Source organism: Anas acuta, chromosome 6, assembly GCF_963932015.1.
Source record: "Anas acuta chromosome 6, bAnaAcu1.1, whole genome shotgun sequence".
NCBI lineage: Eukaryota > Metazoa > Chordata > Aves > Anseriformes > Anatidae > Anas > Anas acuta.
Genome location: NC_088984.1, coordinates 6289295 through 6299249, shown reverse-complemented (window position 1 = coordinate 6299249; position 9955 = coordinate 6289295). Strand labels below are relative to the sequence as shown.

Genomic DNA, 9955 nt, shown 5'->3' with positions numbered 1-9955 from the left:
GTGCTTCGGGGAAAGTAGCTGAATGTAATCAGCGATGTTCACAGCATGTGTGGAAGATAAGCATCGCTGCTGCTGTCTTACAGATGAGAAAGCAGAGGCTGAGAGAAGTTTCACCCAAGGCCATGAGGGGAGTTGAAAGCAGAGCTGGGAGAAGATCTGTATCTGCTCAGAGCACTGGGCTGTGTCTGTATTTCTGATGGGTGAAAAGGAAGGCGTGGGGTTCACAGACAAGATCTGTGTATGTGTTAGAAAAAACACCAATGCTCAAAACTACAGTCATTGGACCACAACCTGCAGTGCTTACCCAGAGCATCTGAAACCAGTAGATAGAGATTTGAACCGAGAAGCAAAGCCATGAAACAAACTCTTCCCTTTGTGCTGGGACCCCCAGGACCCCCATGCCTTTGGGTCACTCCCTGGGGCTTCTTCAGCTGCAACAGCAGCTGCAGCACATCTGGAGGCAGAAGACTTCAATTTGGTGGCCCAATTTATGAGTCTAACTTTAGCCAAGCAGTCTTGACAGTCCTGGCCTCTGCCTTTAATGTTATTAGTATTCTGGAGGGTCTATTGACGATTTCTTGCCAAATCAATTTTGGCACATTACAGTGATTTGTCTGAAATCCAGCAAAAGAGCTCTCCTAATAATTCAGCTCTCAGACTATGCGATGCTGCTGGGAAGGTAATGTGTGTCTGCATAGGTGCCCTCAATCTGCTCTAAAACATTTCAGAAAGATTTTACTGGAATTTAAAGCATTTTAACACTTACACTTTCTTTTAAGGCTTTGACATTCATTTTAACTCTGAGTACTTTGTAGTTTGCTTCAAGGTAATTTTTAAAATTAATTAATTAAATTAAAAAAAAAAGAAAAAAGGAAAATTACCTATAAGAAAAAGGTGTTTCATCTTGAACTTAAAATTTTCAAGCTATATCCTTTAGATGTAGCTCTAGTTGTGTGTACAACACAACAAATGCACATTACACTGTCAAAAAGTACATAGCAAAGTAGACTTGAACCATTCGGTGTTAGCAAGGCAAAACATTTATCTTTCCGCCAGAGCAATGATGGTGCACAAATAAGACAGGGATGATGTAGCTTATCTACATAGTTACATGTAACTTTTGTGGAGTATGTATTATCTCCTTCCAAAATATTCTAACCTTTCACCCTAAATCTGGATTTATATGTGACAACCCAAACCTCTTTCATTAGTAAATTATACATCTCTGAGATGAAGGATAATATTAACCTTTTTCAAGGCTGTGAAAAGAAGAAATATAGTTTCTCCCACCTTTGTGCTTTGGGTGAGGTGGGTTCACAGGTCTAGTAAAAACTGACAGTTGGGAATACTAAAAAGCATAAAGTTTAGCTGCTGTCTGGGTTTGATGCATATATTCTTAGCAGTCACTGATTTTATTTGTTGAAGGATATCAGATACTTCAGTTAGCAAAGAAATAGCCAGTGATGCTAAATAGCTCGAAACAGGAACCAACCATCACCTGAACTGCCAGCTCATTTAAATGAGCATAAATTGCAGTGCGGGGACAGAGCTGTCCAGGGTCCATCCAAAACAGTGCCACCCAAAGCTAGCCATAAAGCAAAAAGGGAAATAAGCATTTCTGCCTCTTTGCATGATTCATCCCCACTATGGAGTTTACCATCCATCCCTCTTTACAGGTGTGAGGGCCCCAGGTCCAGCTGATGGCCTTGGGTCTGTCAAACCCCAGCCAGCTGCACAAAATGGCCACTGGGTGCAGGGGAAGCCCCCTGCCTCCCTCGCCTCGCTGGGTGCTGGGCATGCACCAGGCAGCAGAAACACCTCACCAAGGAACATAGAATTTAACCCCCAGAGCCTCCAGCATGGTGTGAGGCTCTTCTGGTAACAGATCCTGAATGTAAATGTGTGTTACAGAAATAAATGCTGTATAGGGGTAAAAATAAATATCTTTCACCCAGCTTTATGTTATGCAGGATGGTCAAGGAGACCTTTGCAAGAGGACTAAAGATAATGTCCCAGAAATGAAAAACACATTTTTCTTGCCCTAGGTAAATATTACTGATATGCATGGTCGACTTTTACAGTTCTGGCATATTGCTTCGATCTTTTCTTTCCCACCATGTGAACAAATGTTTGTTTGCTTCAAGTTCAGGACAGGCTTTCCAGGGCAAAATCCATCCAGATGGTCACCAGACAAAAGGAGGACTTGCAGATTTCTCCAAACACTTTTTTTAAACCAAATAAATTGTTTTCTACAGTGCTCTTCACTGATGATGCCTTCTCTGCTTTTGCTCACGACGTTGATGGAATAAGCTGCTTTTGTTGATTAAAGCTCTTGAATCCTATAGGCAGTTTAAATCCTATCAAAAGGTTCATCTTTTCAGATGTTCTTTTTAAGTTCTTTAACTATATTTTCTGAATTCTCCTTACTATTTCAATCCCCATAGCTAAGCCTTTCACACTATCTTTATTAGTTCCTGGAAATGACACAAGCGCCATACACAGTACATATTCAAATTAATATCTGTTATTGTTATACATGTATCGCACACGGTTACCCAAAATCACACTCTTTATGTACTGCACTTGTACTAGATGTGTAGATAGATGTTTGATGAATGTTACATAAATTATTCCCAGTTTTATTTCTTAAAAAAAAAAAAAAAAATCACCCAAGCCTTTAACCCCAAAATTTCAGCTTCCATGCTCTATATTGTTTAAAATACTGCATTTTTGTCAGGCCTGATGTTATTTCCTCTTGTTACACAAAGAATCACTTCCATGGATACTGGTGATGCTCAATTTGCTGCAGGCTTACTTCTCTTGGAAACTACACACTGCTTTTATTCAGAAGCAAAACATACAGGTGAGATCTACCACGTAGTGCACGAGCAAAGTATTGATCCCTTTAAAAAAGGAAAATTCTCAGCTGTTGTTAGCCCAAATTTACTGTTTAAAACAGGAGGGTCAGGAGAACCCACTTCTGTGTTCTCAATTGTTATGCACAGCCCCCTGTTGTAGGGAGCTTTGTAACTCACACCAGGATGTTGCAGAGCAGGGGATGGGCTGAGGGATGGTGGAGGAGTTTTGCCTTCTGTAGCATCCCCATAGTATCCTCCATAGCTGTTTGTACAGGGATGGGGCTGTGAACATGCCCAGGAGGGCAAACAGCAAGCACAGCATCCCACAAATGGCAGAGCATCATGGACGGGACCAGCGTGAGGGTGGAGGTGGGCTGTCAGTGTACAAGAGTTGATGTATGCTGAAATGTGCAGAAAGAGAAACTCCATCCCTGGGGACATCCTTGGAGAAAGCAAGAGCAAGCCAGCATAACAGTGTGGTAGGTGGATCAAAGAAGATGAAGCTGATGGATGTGGTGTGCTTGTGGCAGTGAAACAGGGGCAGGAAATATCAGATAGATGTTCTAAAAGTTCTGCTGCTAATTATTGCGTGGGTCATGTTATTTATGACTAGAAAAGCCTCTTTGACAATGGTTTTCTCTTCACACCCTATTCAGTAATTAGCATGCATTACTGTATCAAACATCAAGCACGGCATCGCTAGTTGGTCAAGGGAAGTGATTGTCCTGCTCTTCTCTGCACTGGTGCAGCCTCACCTTGAGTACTATGTGCAGGGCACCACAATACAAAAAGGATGTAAAACTGTTGGAGAGTATCCAGAGGAGGGCTACAAAGATGGTGAAGGGCCTAGAAGGGAAGACACACAAGGAGTGGCTGAGGGCACTGGGCTGGTTCAGCCTGGAAAAAAGAAGTCTGAGGGGAGACCTCTTCGTGGTCTACAGCTTCCTCATGAACCTCTGTGGTGCCAGGAGTTGGACTCAATGAACCTTATGGGTCCCTTCCAACTCAGGATATTCTATGATTCTCTAATATCATACCTATAGTCTGCTGCAGGCTCAAAAGTATCCTATGCCTCAGGTGCTGTTTTCTGCCTTTGCTTTTGTTACTACACCCTTGTAAGTCTTCAAAAGGGAAATGAAGTTATCCTATTCAGAAAAAAACACCATCCAGAAGAAACTTTGGTTGTTTTCAGGGCCTGAATTCTCATTGAAACCAAAGGTGGGTATAGAATCATAGATTATCCTGAGTTGGAATGGTCCCCTAAGGATCACTGAGTCCAACTCCTGGCACCACACAGGTCTACCCAAAAATTCAGACCTTGTGCACACATGTACAGAAGCTCCCCCAAGCCAGCCAATCTTCTTCCCATGACCTGCCAGGAAACAGCAATGTGGGCATGTAACCAAATCAAAGCCCAGACCTTCAGCCCAGTCCTTGACCTGAATCGTGAGTGAGGATCCGGATCCTGGCATTTATACATGATAGCTTATACGCAGTGGAAGTAAATAGTGTAGTCAGAGGTCATGGGGCTAGATTTTAAAAAGTCCTACATAAGGAAGACATCTCAGAAAAGCAGATTTAAATAACATTAATGCCAAGAAAAGTAATTCTGATTGCTGTATTCTTTATCTGTTGTGACTAGACAGATGAAAATCTATGATAGCAATTTTGCCTTTAAGGTCATTTTCTTTTATTTCATTTATTTATCTATTTATTTATTTATTTTAACAGGCTCTGTACTAACTTTCCTCACAGAATGAGTAACAGAAATACAATCCTTGTGCACCTTTTGTAGTTAATTCATTAGGTCAACTCTAACCACTAAGCCCCTTGTCAGGTTATTTCTATTAGTGATAAGGAGCAATTGACCTTAAAATACCAAAGCCAGGTAGAGGAGCCTATTCCACAAGGTCTCTTGGTTCCACCATTGCTAAGTGAAATCTGCCAGGTGTGGATCATTTGATCTTTGCTATATAGGAAGCATGAGGAGTTAGAGGGGAGTTTGCTCCCTAGGGGAGTCTGAGTCTTGGGTGAGCCTTTTTTTTTTTTTTTTTCCCCTATCTTCTTCAGTCTACAGCTTCCTCACAAGGGGGAGTAGAGGGGAAAGCAGTGATCTGTTCTCTTTAGTCACCAGTGATAGGACCCAGGGGAATGGTGTTGAGCTAAGGCAGGGGAGGTTTAGGCTAGGTTTAAACTGCTGAAGTTTAAGAGGTGGTTGGACTGTGCATTTAGTCACATAGTGTGAATTTTTGGGTAGACCTGTGTGGTGCTAGGAGTTGAACTCAATGGTCCTTACGGGTCCCTTCCAACTTGGGATATTCTATGATTCTATGTTTTTTTTAGTCAGCTATAGAAAAATCACGTTTTTTTGGTATGATTAATACTGTCTTTGTATTTTCTTGAGATTATCTTCCTCAGAGCCAGACTTTGATGTGCTGAAAAATGTGAAATATTTAAATAGCTATTATATTTCACTTGGCTGACATGCTTGGTACAATATGCTACATGTGGCTTATATGTAAATAAGAAGCAGCAGGTGCCCATGAGGATGAGCTGGATCCAGAACCCATTCAGCAGGCCACATCGGGTCTGGTCAGCATCAAGGCAACTAAAGTACTTGAAACACACAGCTTCAAATTCCTGCTCCATCACTGCGTGTAACCTTGAGGAGCACAAAAAGCCTTTCTCTGCTACAATTAAATGGGGAAAATATGCTTTCCCATTTTATGTAGTCCTGAGAAGGAATTCCTGAAAGCTGCTGAGGTGCTCGGATCCTATGGTAACAGAGGCAGTATAGGTACAAAAGATTGATAGTCTTTCCATTAACTTTGGATGAGACCTTATAGGCATTGTGCATTTTTTGCGATGTTCAAAGTAAGCAATTATCATTACTTCCATCTGTTCTTCCTCTGCCTGTGTCCTTTAAGAGTTATGGCAAAGGCTGACAAGGCAGAAAGGCTGTATGACTCCGAAATAAAGAAAATGAACCCTCCTACCAAAGTATGTCTGGAAGAGTGTAACATGTTCCCAGAACTGTGTTACCTGGTGAGCAAAAAATATATAGAGATAATATCCAACCTGATTTTTTTTGCAAATTATTTTGAGAACCATCATGAGTGTATTTGGGATTTAATGGCACCTCCCTACTAGAATGTTTAGCCAGCAGCATGAATAATTTTTTTAAAAATTAAACTGCTGTTGACTAGTGGCATGTTTTAGTTTGCAAAACTTTTATTTTACAGTCTTCCAGGCCTTGGTCAGAAATGGACAGTGTCATTGTCTGTTTGGGAAGAATTACACAAAAGACTTGCTACAGTGTATATATACTGTATACAGTATACATACAGTATATATACAGTATAGAAAGTTAATATATACTGTTGTATGTACAGTGTATATATAACTATAGAAAGTTATATATATACAGTATAGAAAGTTAATCTCACAGAATGATCATTTCTGCCTAGAGAAATATTGCTCCCCCAGAGCAATGCCTGGAGATGTGGTAAAGAGCTTATGGACTCACCTGAGAGTGGACACCTAGCTGTGGGCTTTGTATGAGCTCAGCTGCAGCAGAACCTGGAGTAGCATCTTTCTATGAGAAGAGGTAAGGCAGATTGATAATAAGATACCAGCATAATCTCTGAAAATATTAAAAAAAAATTGATAACTTTAAAATTTGTCTTAATTATCAGAATTCACATAAACATTGCCCCTTCCTTAAATTCTGTTTAGTTGGTGCCAAATATCCTGCTAAACCTTCTCCCTAAATCTATAGTCATAAGAGCTGAAGAAAATAAAGGTTGTTGCCTATATTAGTTCTCAGTTGTTCTGCTTGCAAGAAGGTTTATAAAATGATGTTTTGGCATGTTTTAAACACAGCCCCATTGGTAACATTACAGTCAGAGACTTGGAAATATGGTTGATACTTAGAAATAAATTCACGTTCACTGCTTATGAACCTAGACAATGATTATTTTTATACTGCATTCTCAGCAAGCTTTGGGATCACTCGGGTTTCAGAAGAAAACACCTCCAGCAAGTGTCCTGGGAAGACTGTCAGAGCAGCACTTTGCTGGTGCAAAGGAGGCAGTGAGATGATGACCGAGGAGTTACTCATTCTTTGTCAGAGGTTCCATGGCTCCTTTTGGGAAGTGGACAGCTGCTTTTCCACAGCAGAAAATCATTGCTGGTGTAAAGGCAGGTGAGAGGCAGGGGCCTCAGGAGAGCTTTGTAAACCTGGAGCAGCACTGGTTGGGCACTTCAGTGTGTTTTTTTTTTTTATTTTTTTTTTATTTTATTTTTTTGAACAAAGCAGGTGAGATCAGAGAGAAATGGTTCATATTGCTTCCAGAGCAATATAAATTCAGTGAATTCAGGGGTCTGTGAGATGGTCCTTCCTGTTCTTAACCTGGCAGTGAGGAGGAACAAGGTCAGGCACCAAATGCTTCCAAAGGACCAGGTACCTCCATGGTTGGCTTTCAAATTGTTTTTAGTCTTGCAGGCCCAGGCCTTTGAGGGACAGTACTGCTGGCTGCCTGGATCATTATCAGGAGAGAAACAAATAGAAATTTGCACCTGATCATGTAAGGCTGCTCTTAAGTCCCTGGTGCTCTCTTTGCTCAACAAGTGTGTGCACAACACACTGGTGCTCGTGGGAGGGTGGATTTCTTGGGGGAGACCTTTATTTCTGTTGCAAATGTTCAGTTTTAGCTTCCCAATGCACCCGTTGGCAGCCAAAGTGTTAAAACTCTATATTCAGTACTAGCAAATGTGGTTAAGAGAGAAATGTCCATTTGAAAATGTATTTCCACTATGTGGGATAGGGCCGTGTGTCTAGAATGTTATTGAGGTTAATTAGAAAAATTATCTCATCAGAACAAAAAAATCAGGTGAGCAGAGTCTTTCTGCCTGAGACACTCTAATCTCTCCCAGCTCAGTTTCAAGAGCAACCATGATCCATCAAAGTCATTCCCCCATGCAGTCCCTTGAGGATATCTGAAGTTTAGCCAAGTGTGGCAGGACTTGCATTGCACCTGCAGTATTCATGAGAAGGGGTGTATAAACAGCTTCCTCCAGTGGTGTGCAACAGGAAACATAAATCTGTGTGCTTACATACTGTTGTCCCTATTTGAGAAGATCCTTATATATTCTTTTTCTGTTTGTGAACACCTCCCCTGAGTTGAAAAGAAGTAATGGCCACTCTGTCTCATTTGCCATTTGATTGTTCACGCTCAATATTTGCTTGCATTCTTTTTAAATATTTTTCCTCTAATAAAATAAGACCCATAGACAGGCAGTACAGTCGATAACAGATGCATGTCTGTCAGAGTGGCTTTCAAAAGGAAAGCATAATGATAGCACGGCATCTCTTGCCTGTGTTTCACCCCACCAGATTTTGTTTGCTTTTCTCAAGGTGGTGGTCACTGACACACACACATTGCCAGTTGTTCTGGCCATTGATTTTGAAATGTTTATCATCTCTTTCAGCAATTTTTTTTTTTTTTTGTCAAAAAGCATGATTCATTGCTCAGCTCTCATGCAAATAGGGTGCTATTCAGGAAAGGCTGTAACAGAAGCCAGATGCTGCTGTTTCCATCTATAATGATATTTCTCACATTTTCCTTCAGGGGGACTTTGCTGTCTCCAGTTCCCAGTCCTCTCTCTCACCATTCACAGGGCTCGTCCCTTTGACTTCAGCATTAGGAGGGAGAGCAAGATTTAGCTCAAGGCTTCTCCTCCACTAGAAATAAGCTGTAAATTGTTGGCTGTTTTGTTCTCACCTTTGCTTTCTTGAGAGTTGCCCTGTGCAGCAGGTCCAGCCCTGCGCCCACCCCTGTGCTTGGGGTGCATGTACAGCTCCCTGTGCCAGCCCAGCAGTGAGAAGCAACAAAGCTGTCAGCTCTGAGATCTATTTTTATATGTATCACCATAAATAAAATGGAAAATCACTGCTGCAGCTCTCTCTCTTCCTCCCTTTATCAGTCGTTGTCCTTTCTGCTGCTGCAATACAAAACAAGCAGGAAAGAAAACAAATTAAATTACTCTGCGGTGCGTGGAAAGAAAATGCCATTTAGCCCAGAATCCCCACTGGAGCTGCCAGGCTGCAACAGGGAGAAGAAAAGTCTCATGTTGCCACTGCTGTTAGGTGGTTGCTGCCTCTCCTGGTCAGGCAGGGTGGGAAGGCATGACCTCGACCTGCTGCTCTAGGGCATGAGCTGCTAGTGCAGGGAGCTGCATTTTTTCAGCACATCCCTACAAATCACTGAACTCATCCCCCTGTGGCTAGGAAGAATCACCCACGGCTCCATTGAAGGGTTGGGCTTCTGCCCCAGGTGTAGGGAGAGAGGACCTGGGGACCTCTCAGAGGGGGTGAAGTGTTGGGTGTCTGCGTGCTGTGTCACTGCTGGCTTCCGCCCTCAGCACTGCTACCTCTGTAAGGCAGGCACTTAATATATTAGATATAAACACTGCATGTAGAGGAGGAATATTTACATGCAGCTTTGCAGCAGAGTCTTCATCTTTAGGACAAGGATGTTGCATGGTTTAACCTGAAGTCTTACCAACATGTAAACCAGAGCAGTCAGAGGTCCATATAAATTGACCAAGAAATTCACTCAGTAATATGTCAATTACTTCAATAAGCTTGGATACCTGTCTAAGGTTACTTTTCTGTGTGTGTGCATGCTTCTTGCTCTTCAGATCACCAGCAGGACACAATGCAAGGGCTGGAACCCATCAGGGCTGGGGCAGCAGCACAGGCAGCTGCAGGTGCTCTCGGGCAGCTCTTCAAGTTCTTCGGCATCTTAACTCACACGCACAGATTGACTCCTAAAATACGTTTTAAAACCCCATTTTGTTCCCAGTTCACAATTAGAAGCCCTCTTCTCTGTTGTAATGTGTTTATTTGGTTCTGTGCTGATTTGCAGTGTCCCTAATGAGCAGTTAATAAGATGTCAATTAATCATACAAATGGGGAGAAGTAGATATTCTGCTGATTGCGCTACCTGGAGCTAAGATTTGAGACTTCACACAGCAGTCTCTTATTTGGTTATTTTTTCTTTTCTAATGACTTCCATGAGTTTCTGCTTATGGTA

General features: G+C 41.9%; 1 long non-coding RNA gene across 1 annotated transcript; it reads left to right on the top strand.

Moving 5' to 3' along the window:
• The first annotated feature begins 4751 nt into the window (after positions 1 to 4751).
• Positions 4752 to 8817, top strand: LOC137858699 (uncharacterized). Its single transcript, XR_011097926.1, has 4 exons — positions 4752 to 4888; positions 4986 to 5034; positions 6359 to 6465; positions 6855 to 8817. It is a non-coding gene; the product is annotated as an uncharacterized lncRNA (long non-coding RNA).
• Positions 8818 to 9955: the final 1138 nt, after the last annotated feature.